The sequence below is a fragment of the Colius striatus genome, chromosome 5 (genome assembly GCF_028858725.1).
Source record: "Colius striatus isolate bColStr4 chromosome 5, bColStr4.1.hap1, whole genome shotgun sequence".
Classification (NCBI taxonomy): domain Eukaryota; kingdom Metazoa; phylum Chordata; class Aves; order Coliiformes; family Coliidae; genus Colius; species Colius striatus.
In genome coordinates this window covers 48,138,219-48,157,806 of record NC_084763.1, presented here as the reverse complement: position 1 = coordinate 48,157,806, position 19,588 = coordinate 48,138,219, and the positions used below count along the sequence as shown (strand labels likewise).

General features: G+C 39.0%; 1 protein-coding gene across 5 annotated transcripts in view; it reads right to left on the bottom strand.

The window, feature by feature from the left end:
• The window catches only part of NRP1 (neuropilin 1), a 115,276-nt gene that overhangs the window by 68,410 nt on the left and 27,278 nt on the right, over nucleotides 1-19,588 (bottom strand). The window lies entirely within an intron of this gene.

The window sequence follows — 19,588 nt, the reverse complement described above, 5'->3', positions numbered from 1 at the left end:
GACAAGTAATTTGGAGCAAATCACAAAATCAACACATCGGTCACACCACTTGTTTTTTTAAGGCAAATTTTGTTTCATTACAAATAATTTTTGCCTGGTTATATGAATGAAGAAGTGCACTTTATAAGGAAAAACATATAATAATAATAATAATGCAACAATGATTGGTAGTAAAAGCTTGCCTGGGAACAACAGTTATGTTAGAGTTCCTCAGCCCAGTCACAAGAGATGTCAATGTGTAGGTCTTGTTCTGATGGATTTCGTTACAGAGGGCTGAGGATTTCCCAGCAGCTAGGTGTATTGAGCCAGCCCAGAGAATACAAGTGAGAATAAAAGTCATGGGGAGACAGAAGCTGCAGAGACAGGTCTGTTTTTAAGTTTTATTAGCAGATGATTTCACTCGACCCCGGACAGGAAGGAGGAGCAAGCACAACCTGTAGAATCAGTTTAATCTTCTCCTAAAAAGGTGGTAGTGTTTGGAGCCTGGTTTGTGCTCTGGTCCTCTTTTGGATTGTGGTGCAAGACTTTTCTCTGTCCCTGTATCTCTGAGTCTCAGTCATGCTGTCAGTTTATTTAACAAGTTTCTGTTAGCCAGACAATCTCATTTACTTTTCATTATCCTACTACAACTGACATTAAAATCTTGCCATTAATTTGTTTAGACCTTTACTCTACTGTTATGTTCACTGAAATGTTCTGAGCATATTAATATACAAGGAAGAGCTAAAAATGACAGGAAAATAAAGTGTGCCTGACATTTTTAAAGAGATCAAAGGAAAAAAAATGTCTTCATGATGACCAATGTCATTTTTAACAACTCTGCTCCAAACTGTCCAGGGCACATTACTTATGTTTACATGAAGTCCCATGAGACAACTGCAAAGATGATATCACTAGTTAAAGTGGATGGCTTAAGGCTCCTTAAATTAAAAATGACATTACCTCATCAGTTAAGATTGTGTGCCAGCTTTGGTGTATATCAAGTAGAAAATAAAGCTGACACTGATGGAACTGTAAGCATTAACATATGTGAAATATTGTGTTAACTGCATTTCCTCTTATGTATTTGATTTTTCTAGTAGCAATTGCTCAGCTTGTTAGCTTCACTGTCCCGTTTCAGATTGGTGGAAATACAAAGCAGAAATTTTAATTTACAAGATCATTTTACAGATGCTTTAAGTAGCCTGCAATTTTTAAAATTAGCCCTCTGTTCTTTCTAGAATTTCTTTATGATACAGGTATAACAGGAGTTGAAAGGAGGAAAGTTGTAAAAATGTGTCAGAACTGTTTGATTTGTTTAATTTTGTTTTGTTCTTTTCTTATCTTTAGAAATATCCTTAAGAATACTGCCTATATGTTCCCTGCAAAATCTGTTGGTAGTATACAGGGATGCAGGCTGCTAATTTGCAGACTAGGCAAAAAAAAGTTAAGAATTTTTAACGAGACAACCTTTCTCTAAATATTGAACTGCTTATTAAAGAGAAAGTGTAACCACATAAAACCATAGCATCTCAGTGACAGTTTTTTGCTCTTCTTCCCATGATAACATTATTTCCTAGGCACCACTCATGGCTCAAGCCTCAGTGGTAAATCAAATTTCAAATGAATACGAAGAAGAATACTATTTATAAGTTATTAAAGTATATGAAAAAATTTAAGTCAAAATGCCAAACAGATTTTTACATGTTTTTTTTTACTTAATGTATAAAGAAGACAAAAAAGTCCCACAGGTTTGAATGCAGTATTTTTATTCTGCTACATCTTAAAAATGAAAAATCTTCTATAGTCTTACTAAGTCTTTCATATATAGCCAAAAAATTCAGATGAAAGTACCTATATGAAGTAAATTCAGCAAAAAATATTCATATTAAGCTTTATGACTCTCCTATGTTTCCTCCTTTATAGTGATAGCCTGCCCACACCTTTCCATTGTCCCTTATAGTGACAGAATCATAATTTATGGTGCCTTTCTGACTGCTGTGCAGTTGTAAATGACATGATTTGGTTACTAAAAGGCTGTCTTCTAATAGATTTTGCAAGTTATAGGTCAAGTAGACCTGTGGAAGATGGGTGGATTTTTCATTTCTTTTTCATGTGCTCTGAAAAATTACTGAGGGAGAGAAAAGTTTAGCCATGAGACAATATATATGTAGTACAATTTGAAAAGGGGAAGCTTTAGAAATCAGCTCTACAACCTTCATATTCTAAGAATCATGTGCTCCACTTGGCAGCTAAGGAATGGATTTGGATTCTCCTGCACTGGCGGCAACATCTGATATCTGGGCTGTCGTAAATGAGTATATATATTTTTTGTTAGGGAAATGAAATTACTCTGGATTTTACTAGTTTATACTTGGAAACCAACATGCTGCTGTCATTTTTGCACTTTTCAAAATCCTACCAGAGACCATAGTGTATCACAAACAACTGTTCTTGTAAATAGGAGAAAGTACAGTCACAACTTGAAAATGGAGTTGTTGCCAAGGAAGCTCAGAAAGCAGCTTGCATCTCCCTCTGGACTTGGTAGCAGTTCTTCTCCATCAGTTTGTCAGGAGAAGATGCTGTGCCAGGGATGCAGTTGGCACATTGGCATCCCTGTGAGGAGACTGAACGTGTCACCTCCACAGTGCCCAGACAGTCTTGGCATGCAGCCCAGAATACTGAGTTTGCAAATTTGGATTTCCCACTTGGCAATTCTTCACTCAGTTACTGCTGTCAGTGGTGTGGCAAATATTTCCTGCAACGTTATAGTCCTTCAGGGTTTATGGCACAGAGATGTAAATATAAACATACCGCTAACCATGAAGTGTAGTTTCAGGTGAAGGATTAGTGAAGGACTACACTGAGGGCAGTTTCAGGTGAAGCACTTTCTAGGTCTTTCTTGATATCCATTTTTTGTTTGCTTTCTGTTTGCACCCTCTGTGGTGCACAAGGACTGTGCGTGGCTCTCGGATGGGAGCCTACTGAAACGTGCTGCAGAGCTCGTACACTCCCCCTGCTCCTCCCAGCTGGTGCCTGAACATGCCATTACTAGACAGTCCTAATTTTATGGTTCAGTAAAACAATGTCCGGGACAGATTCCCATTGGAAAGATGAGGGAATTTCGAATTCCTCTACAAATTCTTGAAGGAATTGCAAAAAACTTGCTCTTTTTTGGGGGGAGGGAAAATGTAAGCTATGGATTCAAGGACAAGGCCAAACAAGACTTCTAAAATGAGCACTAGGCAATAAAAAATATAAACACCTGCTGAACAGTTCATGGTGAATTTTTTGTTTCCAGTTTCTGGTAGATGATAACAGTGCCTATGTCTGGTTTCAGTTCTGAACATGCTGCCGACCCCTCAAACGCACTGTAGCATGTTACACTGAAAGAAAGTGAAGTGAAAGTGCTGGAAAGCCCCGTCTGCTGCTGAAGTCAGCCACTCTGCCAAGATATGCTTAGCTTCTACACATTCTCCTATTATTAGGGCAGTGAGATCTTACACCTTTTGCCTAAAAAATTCCTTCCCAAGACATATGCAGAACCAATCTGAAATCTAAGTATCTGCCATTTAACTTTACGAAACAATCAGTGAAGAATATATAACTATAATATACATCTGAATACACCATATTTTTCTGCAGGTTACTATGATATGCACCTATAGGGTGGTTATGAGTATTTTGGTTATTCACCTTATTAGAATGAAAAGATTTTTCACCTCTCTATTTTATCACTGATTCCACTTCCATCAAGCTGCTACATCTTTCCCTGACAGGAATTATCTGCCCTGGTCTGACTACCTTTGATTCTGGGAATTTTCTTCTTAGTATGCATCTTTCTTTCTCTTTTATTTTATAAAGATTTTTTAAAATTCCTCACAAGGCTCCTTTTTTCTGAACAGAAGGCATTGCAAGAGGAAATCTAAATAAAGAGTTTCAAGTTATTCTGTACTGTGGATTTGTGCCCCATTAGTGACTGAGGGTTAGTGGTGTGGGATTTACTGCAGTGCTTGTGGCACTAGGCAATCTGCATCCCAGAGCTAAAAGCTTAAGAACTGCAGACACTCGAGGGACACCAACCTTGATCCCAGTTTATTAGCAACAAGAAAAAGAAGTACATGCTGTTAAAAATAAAAAATTAAGCACAGCCCCAAATGGGTTGTTTTTCTGCCTGTAACCTCAGAGTCTGTTGAGTTGCTTTCCATCTGAGCCTCTGTGCAGCCTGACTGCCCTCTGAGGCCTCCTGTGCCCTACCTTGGGAAGGTCAGTTGTCTAATGGGTATTTGAGGGGCAGCCTCCTCCTCTGGAGACACTTCTCTGGCAGCTCAAGGTAGACATCCACATGGAGGGGATGTAACTCCTCACATACGGGCCGCAATATACACCTTGATGGAGGTGAAAGCAGCATGTGGCCTTCAGAACATTCTGGGTGACTGCTGTGTCTGCAGCCAATGATCATGCCTAGGCAGTGCATGGGTACTCACTGGGTGCTGGGAGGCATGAGAACCGCAGGTTACTTTTGCTTTTTAGCCCCATACCAGTGTGCTTGATACCACGGGGTCCTGTATGGTGAATTCATGCCTGGATACTTGCTCCCATCACACTCCACAGTCTTCTCAATGGAGAAGACCTTCTGCATCTCACCAAGTGAACTGTTGGTGTGGACATGTCTTTGACATGATTAGCAAAGTAACTTTCTTTCTTTCTTTCTTTCTTTCTTTCTTTCTTTCTTTCTTTCTTTCTTAGTTTCTTTCTCATTGTCATTCTCTCTTCCTTTCTCTTTCTCTCTCTCTCTCTTTCCCTTGTTCTCTCTTTCTCTCTATCTCCCTACCCCCACTGCCTTCTTAAATCTATTTTAAAAAAATTGAACAGATCATTTCTCTGTATGTGAACATACATACAGCTTAGCATACATACAGCTTAGAATTAGCACCATGCAGGCAGTGCAGGCTCTGTGAGAAAGGGGGTGGTGGGAGTGTCCATGGCAGGAGGCTTTTAAACTGGTTTTGTTTGTACTGGATTCATGGTGCGGATGCAGCCTCCCAAGGGAGGCAACATATCATCTGAATCCCACAGCTCTCTAAAGTGCTCTGAAGTGGATATTTAAATATGCAATTTGCAATCGATTGCAATTTGTAATTTACTGAAACCCCTGTTAGTTTGGGGGGCCTTTGTTTCCATTAGTCTTTTGTGAGCTGGTGTTTTTATGGTCTTCACCCAGGGCCAAAATTCACTGAAGTTACACATACAAAGGTCCTGTCAACCTAAGAGATTTCTGGGAATAAGGCCATTGGGATTTGGCCACTGTTCAGTAATTTACTAATGCCATTAACTGACAGTGGGTCTCCATTAAGAATGAACTAGTGAGGGTCTATTTTAGTGCAAGACAAAGAAAAAGAAAAGATGTAACAAAGGCGTCGATGAAGATCTACAGTTACCCACTGTAACAGTTTGATTGCCACTAATGTCAGCAACAGTTTTGTTCTTACACTGGTTTCTGGAATCATCTAATGCTTTGGGATTTGCCTTTTCATTTTAAAATTAAGCTTTTAATTCTCTGCTGAACAGAGGAGTCTGAAATACAACATATCTTAACCGATACAAGTTCAAAACCTGGAAGTAATAAGAATAATCACTACTATTTCAAAAATCTGATTATCCTTCATCTTATCACATGCTTCTGGTTGTTTGTCTCATGCCTTTTGAATACCTGGGACTGGCAAAACTGAAGATCTGAACTAAATAAGCAAGATTATATCTACACTTTTATCTATACAGCTCCACTGAGAACAGCAGACAGATCTTTAGCTGCTGCAAATGAGATTAGCCTCTTTATGTCAATGGATCTAAGCCAGTTTACACTGATATATGGCTAAAGAGAGTGCAAGTGGTGACAGAATATTTTACCTTGTATGTACTTAGTTATATTCTATTTACACCAAATAAAATCTGGAAAATTCTTCAACAGAAATGTAAACACCGGGATTTGCTCTGGGAATGAATGTAACAATGTCATGCACAAAACGAACAACAATCAGAGGTTGTGAACCAGGTTTTGCCATTTTAGATTTGCAGTGTCCTAGGGGAAATAAAACCAAAATTCATCTGCTAAGGTCTTCAGCATATCTAGCTGCAAAAAGCATTTTGCCAATGAAAAGATTTGATCTTGAAGGTAGGGCAAACTCCACTGATTTCACTGCTTGCCACATACTGTAATAAATTATAATATAATGATAGCAGTATATAAAAATGAAAACCTCTTCTGGGAAGAAACATTCAATTTTAAACCTCTTCAGTGAGGAACTTCAGTTCATAACTTTCTGGCATAGAGAAATGCTGTCTTTTCATGGAAAAAGCTTTCTGTCTGTCAAATAAGACAAATTTACAAATCCATAACTTCCACTTTAAGTGGGGGAAAAAGAAACACTTAGCAGCTTAAAGACTTCAGAGAAGAGGGAGCTTTCTAGTGTCAAACTGGTGAAGTTTAGTATTTATAGGAAATTCACATGCCTCTAATTACTCTAAACCCAGTTCCCAAGTAAAATATGCCATCTGGAAGATATTAGAGTCATTTACAACTTGTTCACCTCCCTGTTTCACTGCAAAAGCTTACCTCTTGCCAACTTTCCAGTGTTCTTCACAAAAATAAAATGTAGTCTAATTTTTACTGGTTGTTTCATAGTTACGTTATCTACATTGAGTCAGCTAAGAAGCTGCTGTTTTTTTTTTTTTAAAGTAATCTGCTTATTACTCACTGTACCTCAAGCTTTGTAATCTTTCATATGGATGTTTCAAGTGTCAGGATTATGCCTTGACTAAGTTCGGTACTCACTCACTCACTTGACACAGTTAGATTTGGAAAGATATTCTATGTGATAAGAGAGAGACAAAAGATGGCACAAGGAGTCATCTTGCCTAAGAGTAGGCTTTTGTAAGACAAAAAAAAGTTATTTCCAAAAACTCAATTATACAGTTTTGTTCTTGTTTTTATGACCTCCCAAGAGATGCCCGTCAATCAGAAAACTTCTCCTTAGTTGAGCAACTTCATCCAAGTATGCCAATCTGTTTGTAAGTGAAGCTTTGCAACATTCCTCTGAGGTAAAGTTGTCATTCTCATTTTACATATGTGGAGATAGAAGAGAAAGACAGTGCCAACAGCCTCCCAGAATTTTTGCAAACATTAAGGAACAAAACCTAGAAAAGTCAGATACTGTGATTTAAATGTAAGGATCCAGTGTAGCATCTCCTGAAATAATGGAAAGATTCCTAATAGCTTCTGTGGGTTTTGAATAAAGCTTCTTAGCAGAGGCTCAAAACTTGGAAGTTTTCTTAAGCCACAGAATGACTTGAAGAAAGGGATCCAAAGTCTCACATAGTCTCACAAATGCATTTGTGCAGCTTCTGTAAAAGTACATGAAATTACTTGCATACAGAAACTTGTGCAAATATACATACTGACACTCCTGCAAGGAGTCAGACTATCCGTATGCCTCTATATCTGTTAAACATAGTTTTGATGTTCCTAAGTAGTTTAACAGTTTGTGGTTGAATTGTTGTTGTCAGCATGTACTGCTGAATTCACTAAAAAGCCTGCTTAATCGTTACGTTATAGAAACTTCAGTTTTGCTTCCTTCAGTGCCTAAAGAACAGAGAAGGAGTTGTGTCAAGCAAAGATTAGAATTGTTAGTGATTTCTTTTTCTTTCCATGAAAGTAGAAAAAGAATGCTTTAAAGTGATGGCAACCTTATAGTATTCCATTTGGGAGTTTTGGACTGCTGATTAATTTGTAATTATCCTGTTGGGATCTATGTGGTATATTCATCATAACCTTAGGAACTTGACTTTTAGAAGTATTAGGTAGATGTTAGCTTTTCACAGAAACTGTGAAAGTTCAGAACATAAAATAAGTTCCACGCTTTTGAAACTCAAATATTTGTCCCTTGTGGGCTGTCCAAAACCACTCTGAGCGACACTCATAATTAATGAAACTAAAAGAGGCTAAAGGAGAAAGGAAATTGCAGATTTCCATATCAGCTTTAAAACACGAGCTATGGTGGTGTTCTTCCATAGCAACCTTGTCCTGAAGCTTTATAAATGCAGTAAAGTGATAGGAATTTTCATTTCTTTCCAGTTAGGAACAATTAAGAGAGTATTAAGCATGCATCATCAGGCACATGGAGCTTACTGTTTCCCAATACTGTTCCTTTTATTCTGATTTCTGCACCACTTTCCTTTTGGAAAGACTGTTGGCCAAGTAAAAAATTTGCAGTGGGATCAGTGTCTTCACATATCTAGTCTGAACTGACATAAATGATTGCTATGGGCCTTCCTTGCCCGAAAGTGTGACACACATAAATGAATGGATTGATTTTTTCTGACACTGTGTCTAAAACCTGTATATAGTCACACAACTAGGTGTATGTATAAACAAGTGGAGTTATTGGAAAACATACAGCTTTGTTGTTGAAACTTTTTACTTGTCAGTGTTTAATCATGTACACTTAGAGCTTTTTCTGTGGTGGGGTTTTTTTTTTAGGGGAGAAAGAGAAGCAGACTCTCTTAAGCTACAGAAAAAAACAGTTTGAATTACATAAAGAAGATTAAAACTTTCAAGGCTTTTCTGGACTGAAGACAGAGTCCTAAAGTGTGTGAAATGCGTGGCATTATCAGCTAAACACTCTCGTAACATTGAGGACACCTTTAGCAATCTGTTGTAATACTTAAAGATGAAAATCATTTTGCCATACTTCATGTAATACAAATGTGGAAAGATGAAGTACCTGGCCATAGCATCTAGAAGCACTCTCTGGCACGGGAGGCACACAAAGCTGAATATGAAGCATTCGTAGTTCAGAGATCAACCCACTTAAAATATCTGCATGTTTCTTGGCAGGCCGTTATCTCAGCACAAAATCATTTGATTGTGTACATTGCCACTTTAACAAACAACCCTTAAGCAGCATGAGTAATATGCATAGCTGGCAACCTTAAAGAAGGCCAGGCTTTTTGAAATCTAAATGATATTTCACAAAAGCAGTGCAAGGAACATTTACTCATGGATGGTGCTTTCAAATTTCAGCCTTCTGATCTTAGTAAGTGTGATTGAAGAGCTGCCTGAAAAAAAGTCCCACGGTTCTTCTTCTCTTTGCAAGGGGGACGTGTGTGTGCTTCTGTGTGTGTATTTTCACATTCTTTGTACAAAAACAAAGAGACTGGACTCATTTCATCTGTCCTTCCAAAGTTCATTTCCAAGCAGAGGAGCAGTCTGGGAAACTTTTAGCCTGAAAGTTGTGTATTTCAAAACAACTAAAGAAAACGAGAACAGGGAAGCAGACTGGAAACCTTGATGAAAATTTGAGATTGCCACCAGTAACTGCCACCAATCTTTTTCTGTTATTATTGTCCATTTTCAGGACAGATATTACCAATAAGACTCCTAATGATAACTTAATGTATTTCCTTATAGATGTAGTTGAGTGGTACATGCATCAGTGTGTCAATCCAGCATGTTAGTACAGATATCTCCATGAGTTTCTGCTCTTGAAATCCACATTAGGAAACTCAATAACATCCTCAGTATCATTTTATTATAAAGTATGTGAATGTTTAACATCTATTACAAACAGATTGCTATTTCTCTTAAACTCAGTTTCATACAGAGTTTAAGAGAACATCGTTTTTGTAATAGAACTCAGAGTGAAACTGTACCAATTTGAAACATCAGTATATAAAAGTTTGTCCCATTGAGCAATTTTAGCACCATTTTACTGTGTGTATCCTTGAACTAAAAAGTATATATAACATCAATGAATGTATTTATATTATGATAAAATATATCATAGATGTTTAAAGCTGCTAAGCCTGAAGTTAGTTCATTTGTATCCTTTATCACAGAGAATGTCACAGTTTTTATGAGTTTTGTGACCTTATGATTTATATGGGACTTGAGAAATAACTATATGTTTAGAATGGAGGAAAACAGTGGCCAATAAACATTCCCAGTAGCCTAAAAACAGGAACAGCTTGTTAGCTGAGGTCAGCCAAGTGACCCAGCGCCTAGTGAAACTGCATTGTTATAGCTGCAGCATGGGCAAACCAGCCATACAAAAAAACCCCACCCCAGTGATCCACCTCTCATAAAAACGTCCTTCTTAGAAAGAGAGGCATGTGGTAATGACTTACATGAAGGAAAACGTGCACAGCAGATCAGCATCATCTCTGGTACAAATTTAGAGAGTTAGATGGAGTTGCATGAGAGGTACACCAGTCTACACTATTTTAAGATGGAAAACCAAGCTGAAAATCTGTCAGAGTTCACAAGTGCCTACTAAAGATTTTTGCATAGTTTTCTTCTGGTACTAAATACTCACTCGTGAAAGCAAAGAAGGGTGATGAACAAGCATGCAACACAGACACACAGCTCATGGGCTTCAGTAATTGGGACCATATTGCATACATGTGCTCAAATCCCCAGCAGGAGCTGAACAAATATCAAGGAAGTATTCATTAGATGGGACCAAATTTGTCTTCTTTCCACTTCTTTTTCTTCTCCCGTCAGTGCAACTTCTTGAGATATGCTCTTGTAAGTCTGCTGAGCGTTTGGACCTATGCTGTGTGCAGGCTAAATCTTGTTTGGAGCCTTATGGCTATGAGATGACCCCCACCTTTGGAATGAGAGCAGAGCAAAACCTACATCAGACCTAACACTCATACTTTGCTGCTGTTGAGGTCAGTAGTAATGTTCTCCTAGAACCTCTGTCTCCAATCTTTATTGTGCCTGCTTCGACAGCTGTCATCCAGAAAAACACAGTCTTTGTGAAAGGGCTGTTGCTGTGCCTGAGAAAGCATGGGATAATGATGTTGATTTGTCTTCTGCATTTCATGGGTCAAGCTTCTGTCCTTGCTTTCTACTCAGGGAAATGGACAGTGCGACATGAAGCTATAATAATGTATTACCTGATATACAAAGGGGACCTGTAGTAACTCAATGAATTGCAAACAGAAATGGTGTGGCAACTTCTTTTACTACCCATAAGAGAGTGGAGCTCTAAGTCTTCATTAATCAATTACAATAAATAAGCCTTGAAAGGCAATAAACCATTATACAGCTGATGAAAACAGCTACTCTGCAATTAAGTGGATAAAATCCTGATTTGATGGCTCTTGTTTCATTTACACTTCTACTCAGGTATTTAAAAATGCTTTTACTTCTATTTGTCTACTTAGTAGTGATAAGCATACAAGAACAATCTGTATAAGACTCTGTGGTATTCAGCATTGATTCTTTCCTCTCCTTCACTCATGGCAGGCAGCACACTAACCCAGACAGACAAGCCGTGAAATATATTTGGGCCGGATTCCCTTGTACGTGCAAAGAATTTGAGTGAGATAACGCCATGCCTTCCTCTGTGGTTTAATAATGCAAAAGACAGGCTTTCGCACACTAGGGAGAACAAAGTTTGTTTGCTTTATGCATTCTTAAAGGTATAAATTGCCCAAAACAGTAGTAGGAAGTCTGGGAAGGAAATGAGATAATGCCCCATTCCTTTCCTCACTTTGAGCCCTCCGAGCTGGCTCACAGAGATGTCTGGCTTGCACAGAAGGAATCAGGGACTCCTTTAGCCAGTGCAGTCTTCATCCTCCTGTTGCAAATCCTCCCTGTGCTTAGCATGAGGTGATGCACCTCCTGGGATGCACTGCAGGTCACAAGGTGCACTCCTGTGGCCATCCTCTCTCCACCAGCAAAACAGACAGATGCCATCACCTTGTAGCATGTCAGTGAAATGGAAACCTGCAGTTTAGATCTCTAAGTGTGAAGATACCCAAATAACCAACATCACACCCCACTTTGAGCCAGATGATATATGCATCGTGTTCATCCCTTATTCTGAATAAAACAGTTGGTACCTGGGAGGGGGAGAATCTGTAGTTGGAAAAGTCTCTTTTTTTTTTTTGTCAAAAGCACTTGTTTTTTTCTCAAAATGGAACATTATTTTCATAGTTTAAAAATACAAACCCTTCCTGTCTGAACAACTCAAGTGTTTCATGCCATTGAGCCTTGGTATCAGCCAATGGGTCCCCTTTAAAACTTTACAACGTAACATTATCTCATTTTGTTACATTGTAAACATTTCCAAGATACAAGATCCTGGTTTTTATTAGGGGGTGAAGTGGTAATAATCCTTTGTCTTTCCTGAAACATGCAGAAAAACACTTTAACAAATTAAAGGTACACATTCCTCATTAGCTTTAACCTGAATTTGGTCTCGCAGGCACTGTAAAGCCAGTCTTTCTTTCTCTCTGAATAATGGGATGTTAAGAGACTAAGAGACTATTGGAGAGACAAAATCCTGCCTGTCTCACAGTATCAACACGTGTTGAGAATAAAAGATTCCCAAAACAGCTACAGTGAATTGAATTTTCACGTATTTGGCATATAACACGTCACATTTTAGTTTTTCCTCAATTACTGTACATTTTTCCTCAAATAGGTACCATGAAGTGTCTTCTGCCATTGCATGATTATCACATCTCATGCAGGAACCACACTAGCCAGCCAGCTTTGAGAAAGAATTTGAACCTTTGTCCCTTTCCTCTGCAAAAATTCCACACTGGAATTCACAAAAAAATCAGTACTAGCAGAGGGATAACAGACAAACTGATAAAGGATTGTCTCTTTTCCTCTGTAGAGATAAGCATCATGAAAGAGCCTCTCATGCCAGCAAAAGAGGATAGATCAGCTGGAAAAAACCTGAGTAAGGTTTCTATGCAGCATTATACTCTGGGAAAATCACAGTATTGCTCATTAATGGTACTGCTCAGAGCAGTGATAAACTCTACCAAAAATTGCTACTCTTGCATTTCGAGATGTGATTACAACACAGGGACACATGTCTGAACTATTTTTATTTAATTGGCTGAGGTACTAATAATGTCGTGTATTCAACTCAGTGCTGAATATTCCCACTGAGGACAAGAAAACCTATGCTACCAAAGCTATCCCACTAACTGGGTAAAGATTTCACATCCTTACAGATGCTATAGTCATGTCTTCAACTGCAGTGTGGATGCAGATGTCCAGCAAGCAGTAGACTGGAAGCTGGGAGTCATTCTGCTTTCCTAAGAGCCACTGGTTGGGAAGGCAGGAGCACTGGAAGGGAATTGAGTTGCCTGAGGCTGCCTGTTTATTCTCACCTGTAAACTTCCTGTGTTGTTATGGCTCTGTATTGTTCACACAGTAGCTAACAGGGCCATAATTTGGAAGATTAGAGAGCGAGATCATAGAATCATAGAATCATAGAATCATAGAATGGTAGGGGTTGGAAGGGACCTTTAGAGCATCTAGTCCAACCTCCCTGCAGAAGCAGGTTCACCTAGATCAGGTCATATAGGAACATATCCACGTGGGTCTTAAGACCTCCAAGGAAGGAGACCACAACCCCTCTGGGCAGCCTGTGTCAGGGCTCCCTCACCTCAACAGTGAAATAGTTTTTTCTTATATTTAAATGGAACTTCTTGTGTTCCACCTTCATCCCATTACCCCTTGTCCTGTTGCTAGATACAATAGAAAAAAGGGATGTCCCAACCTCCTGACATCCATGCTTTAGATATTTGTAAATGTTAATGAGATCTCCCCTCAATCTCTTCTTCTCCAGACTAAACAGCCCCAGTTCTCACAGCCTTTCCTTGTGTGAAAGATGTTCCAGTCCCCTAATCATCTTAGTGGCCCTGTGCTGGACTCTCTCCAGAAGTTCTTTGTCCCTCTTGAGCTGAGGAGTCCAGAGCTGGACACAGAACTCCAGATGAGGCCTTACCAGGGCAGAGTAGAGGGGGAGAAGAATCTCCCTTGACTTGCTGGCCACACTCTTCTTAATGCATCCCAGGATGCCATTGGCCTTCTTGGTCATGAGGGCACATTGCTGGCTCATGGTTATATCAATCAGGACTCCCAGGTCTCTCTCTGCAGAGCTGCTCTTCAGCAGGTCCATCCCCAGCCTGTTCTGGTGCAGGGGGTTGTTCCTTCCCAGATGCAGGACTCTGCACTTGTCCTTGTTGAACCTCATGAGGTTCTTCTCTGCCCAACTCTCAAGCCGGTTGAGATCCCACTGAATGGCAGCACAGCCTTCTGGGGAATCAGCCAGTCCTCCCAGTTTGGTGTCATCAGGGAACTTGCTGAGGGTACACTCTGTCCCCTCATCCAGGTCATTGATGAAGATGTTGAACAAGACTGGCCCCAGAACCAATTCCTGAGATGAGATTTCATGCTTCAAATGCAAACAAAGGTCAGCCTACATAGCTTCAGTATGATGGGGCTTAGTTAGGTTGTTTGGGGAGATGGGAGATAATGGGAGAAAGTGGGAAGAGACTGGACTTGAAGGCTAAAACCACCATTCCTGCACCATCACTGTTCCATGAAGCCAATTGTCAGCTCACTTCCCCGTGCCTCAGTTTCCCAGTTTGGAAAATCAGATATCTCTCCCCAGAAGGGTTTGAAGGCATTGGATGAACTGAGGTGGCTACAATACTACTGAGACCATCATTAATTTTGTGATTTAATACATTTTTCATAAGTAGATGTACTTACTTGGCAACTCTGCATTATTGCTCCTAACTCTTTTTAGCATTGATTTAATTTTTTTACCTTTGCAAATTGACAATGAACATCAAGGACCAAGAGACTTAAAATACCATGTATTTTTGTGAGCCTCGATTTTAAAATGTTCCTAGTGAAATACATCACTGTGCTACGTTTGCCTCAACATCAAACCTCGTTCTACTAAGCACATTACAACATGCAATAACATTTCTTTATAACCCAGAAATACCTATGGATTTAGTTTTGTCTAGATGTGCAGGGATTTCCACAGTTAATACTCAAAAGTATTAATAAGTCTTCTGCATAAATCCCTAGGTGTGTAAAGAGGCAGGCAGCCATGTATCCCTAAGCTCCTTAATATGGGTATTTACAAGGAGCCTGAAGAACAAAGGATTTGAGAGAGAGTCCATTTTTAAACGGAAAATGGTGGACTAACAGCTGAGGGACCCAAAACTACTCCGAATTAGCCTATGCTGAGCATCCTGTTGTTCTGGAGAACTGGTTATCTGAGGCACATGCTCTAGTGTGTTGTAGTAGGGTGGCCCAGTAGGTTATCCATACTTGCTTCATCTTAACTAAACACAATGGGCAAATGTATTCAAAAGGTCTCTTCTTTAGACTATTTCCTGTATCTGAGCTCAGGTGTGAGATGTCAGCCACCTTTCCCCCAGACTTTCTAAAGTCTGGTGATTACACTTCAGTCAGTAAAAGAGGAACAGGAAACAAGAAGTGCTGCTTCCTCCATAATCCTGGGAGTATTTTCTATTTGAATCTCTTTTGATTATGCTTTTTCATCCTTTGACAATCAGCATATAATCTAGTAACTGTGCTCTGGGGTGGAGTCCTTTTACATCAAGGTACTGCAAAAAAGCTCTTGTTGCATAAAAGCCTTAGTCAAACTGTATACAGGATAGATTACATACACACCATGAAGTTGTCAAAACATTGTGATTTGATTAATGAGGCTGTTAATTTCTGACTTGTCTCCCATACAGATCTCGAGCCTCTTCAGTTACATCAAGACTTGTGAGGTTAACGACATTCCCTGCCAGCCTTAGCAGGAGTCTGTGGTGCTATAAATGACTCTCCCTCTGTTTGCCATGTAGGAACTGTCTTAGATACCTGGGGCAAGATGAGAGGAAGAGAGCACATTAGCAAAAACTTCACTATGGCAAGGCATTCTGAATGTGAAATGCCTTTCATAGAGTATAACCAGTGCCCTTCACATGCAGAACTTTAGCTTGTTCCTCTACAACACAATTTGTCTCCAATGTTTTTATTCCTTAAGGATGCAAGTCCCACTTCAATTTTGCAGTCCCCTGCCCATCTACCTTAAGCCAACACATACTGTAGGGAGAAAATCAGGGAGCTGTTATAAGGTAAGTGAAAATGATTTCACATGAATTGAATCCTAAAAATAGTCCATCCTGTTTTCTATACTCTCCAACATCTGTGTTATTCTGTAGAAGAATCCCAAAGGCATTAACATAAGTAAGGAAGACAGAATGGCGCTGAGATCTTCTTTTCCCCTCATTTCAGCCCACTCTTTATACACATACACGCAAATCCATAATTAGAAGGCATGGTGAAAATGACTGTTAAGCATGATCATTAATCATGTGTATATTGATGACTTTCTATTTATATTTATTTCATTTTAAGCACATAAGTCTTGTTTGATTGGTGCTTTATTAAATCAGCACTATCTACTACTCATATGATTTAGCAACATGAATTACTCAGTAAGCTAGAGAAATTTAATATTCAGCCAGTCTCATATTGAGGCCATATGCTTCACCTTACAAAATCTGAGATAAAAACGACAGCACCAAGACTTGATATGTACATGACATATTTTAAGAATTAGACTGTACAGCCCTGCTTTTGCTGACGACAGTGAGACAACTCACACACCAGAATTTAGCAGCATAGAGGTTACACACAGAGCTCGAGAAAAAGGTTTTACTGTTCTGCAGTATGACATCAGGGTGGGATAGTACCTATCTTTCTGCAATAAAGCCAACATAAATAACAAGAAAAAATTCTCCTCTCATAAGGTTTTAACGATTTTAGTTGTTGAAAACAAAAAAAACCCCTTTTAGCATATGTATGTGAATGAGAAATGTGCAATTCTTAAAGTTGAATCACTTAACAGAATTATAGATAAGCCTTCTTATATTCTCTGACTGCTTATCAGCCTCACCTAAGTCAGGTTTCTCATTTTTTATCTGGTTTTATTTCAGTCAATACTGGTTAAGAGCCTGTTAGAAATCCTCCAGCTTCTATATGATTCAAATAGCTTTGAACATTACATTGTTTTACAAAAATATGTTTTCAAATGTTGCCCAAAGTGATTCTGAAAAGCAGAAATACAAATTCTACATGCAATTTGCACCAACCTGTCAAAAAAAGCATAAAGGAAGAGAACAGACTATGTGATATGTTTTGCTATTGTTAAAAACAAGAGGGCATCTCACCTAATAATTTAAATAAGATCCTGTTGCCTGACATTTTTAAAGCCTTCTGATCTCTTTCTTCTGGTTCCCTGGGTTGTGACTCTGCAGGATGCCATGAATGAAAAGCTGTGGATTAAATTTCATGTTACCTATGCTATCCCTTACTTTACCAAAAGCCCTGTTAGTGGGCAAAACGAATGTTAGCTTCTATGAAGCACCACTCCACTGGAGGTGGTAGAGAACAACATTTACTAAAGCTTTTTAGAAAGGGGCCAAGCCATAAAAGTGCCAAATTCAAATTTGCTATTCTCCTCAAGGCAATAACTCTTTGGCCTTTTTAAAAGACGATTTTTAATGATGATGTGTGCCATTCTGTTGGCACAAATTAGGAACTGAGATTTAACCTTCTGTAGTCTGCACCTCCAAAATAATACAGAGGTAGTGCATTTATTTTGCAATTTGCTGCACTTGGATATGATGCTAGGAAATGACAAATTTTATCTTTCCAGGGCAAAGACAGAAAGAAAGATACTTTATTATCGCTGGTTCACTGCAAGTGGATAAGCCTGAACAATTTGAAGATAAAAACCTTAGCAGAATATTTAGAACTTGAGCCACACAATCTCGCTTATGCATTTTCTCACTGAATGCAACGTTAACACATCCATTAACTTTGATAGTGGAAGAGATCGGTTAAAAACTTAGAAATATGAAACTATGACAAGAAATTTATGAAAATAAACATGAAACCAGTATAAGAAATCATAGAGATTGGAGTAGACTTTTTTTTTTTGCTGTTGTACCCCAATTAGATTTGAAAGAATTATGTGGACCATTGCTGTGGACCCTTAAATTTCCAGTGGGTCAGATTTAGCGTAGGAGATTGTAAACTGCTTTGTGGTGAACAGCTCAAGGTATTTGCATTCGATTTACATTTAGAATATGTAACACAAGCTGAGAAGAGGCTGGAAAAGTCTTTTCAGAGAGCTCCATTTTATCTGTACATAGGCATTAACTCGCAGTGTGTCTGTGAGACTTGTAGGCTCATTTAGTTTGGCAGAGAGCTCTAGTGGAGCCTGGTGCCCCTCCTCCCATTCAAAGAGAAATGCTTATTAATTATTCTCTAAACCAGCTCTGATAGAAAAGTGTCACTTCTAGCCTTGACTGTCTCCCTTGACAGCCTGCTACTTTGCTTAAGTGATCTCACAGTTACAACATTTTTCATAATATTGAACCTAAATTTTCCTTGTGGCAGATTAGTCCCGCTCCTTCTCTTATCAAGTACAATAGTATCACGCCTCACAGACAGTATTTCTAACATGAAACAGGGATCCAAAGGAGGTCTCTTTCTTTAGAGTACCTGATGTCAAACTGACCTTTGACTCTCACACTTTAAGTACACCTCTTGGCATCCTGTGCAAAAGAAAACAGACACCACTTGTTTCCTAAAGATTTTACAACTGGCTTGGGCTAATTAATCAGTCTCCAGCACACACAGCTCTGTGCTTACCTGTCTGGAGGAAGTGCAGATCACAGGAGCAAAGTGAGGTTTCTCAGATCTATCGTTCACCAGGTACTTCATTAATTACTGAACAAAAGGAAATGTGTTCATGTCTGCTTCTTCCTCTCTGCTACTGCGCAGCAATCCCATTACCCATTTGGCTATTTCATTATATGCAAAAGTAGACTTTGGTTCCAAGGCCTGTTTCCATTGCTGGTGTAGTTTAGCCAAAGCCAGTGAAATTCCAGTAGGAACAATTTGGCCCACTGTGTTTAAGTATTTAACCATCCACACAAAAACCACAAAAGAGACGCCCAAACCAAAACCACTCATTTACATAATAAGGATGTGAACCTACTACAGCCATGTGAAACTATCATTTTTCACATGTGCTTGTGAATCTTTTCCCAGGCCTTTGGAGAGGGAAGGGCAATCTGAGGACTGGGATACATGAAGTGAAGAGAAATGTGTGGGTGGGGAAAAGAGAGGGTTTTAGTTTTTTTTCCCCCCTTTTATTTTTAAGAAGTAGGCAGCAATTACTTCTGTATTTTAAAGAAATGGTAAAAATACCCAGAGGTTATAGATTGATGCTGTTCCTTAATGTTTATACAAATAAAATACACAGCTAAAATAAATACAGAAGTAAACGGAATACACCCACCTCTACAATTACAAAATCACTTTCCCATGGGGAAATTTCATCGTATCCCCATCTGTTATAACTTGGATTGTGCCATGAACCATTATGGCTTATATCCCTTAATTATTTTGTATCACATGAAATGTAATTGTGGATATTCCACATCTTCATTGCAAATCCTTCATTTTCTTTCATAAATCTACCTATGTTCTTGGCCTACTTCTCTGTTGTGGAAATGAATTCCCAGGGTTAATTAGGTGTAACAGAGGAAGCCACAATCCTGATCCCACGGTTTCTGCATAAGTTAAATTCTCACAGAGATAATAGAACTTCTTCCAAGATGGGAAGAAAAGGGAAAAGATTACCCGTGACAGTCTGCCACATGGCTGAGATTAGGAGATCCAAGGGAGCCA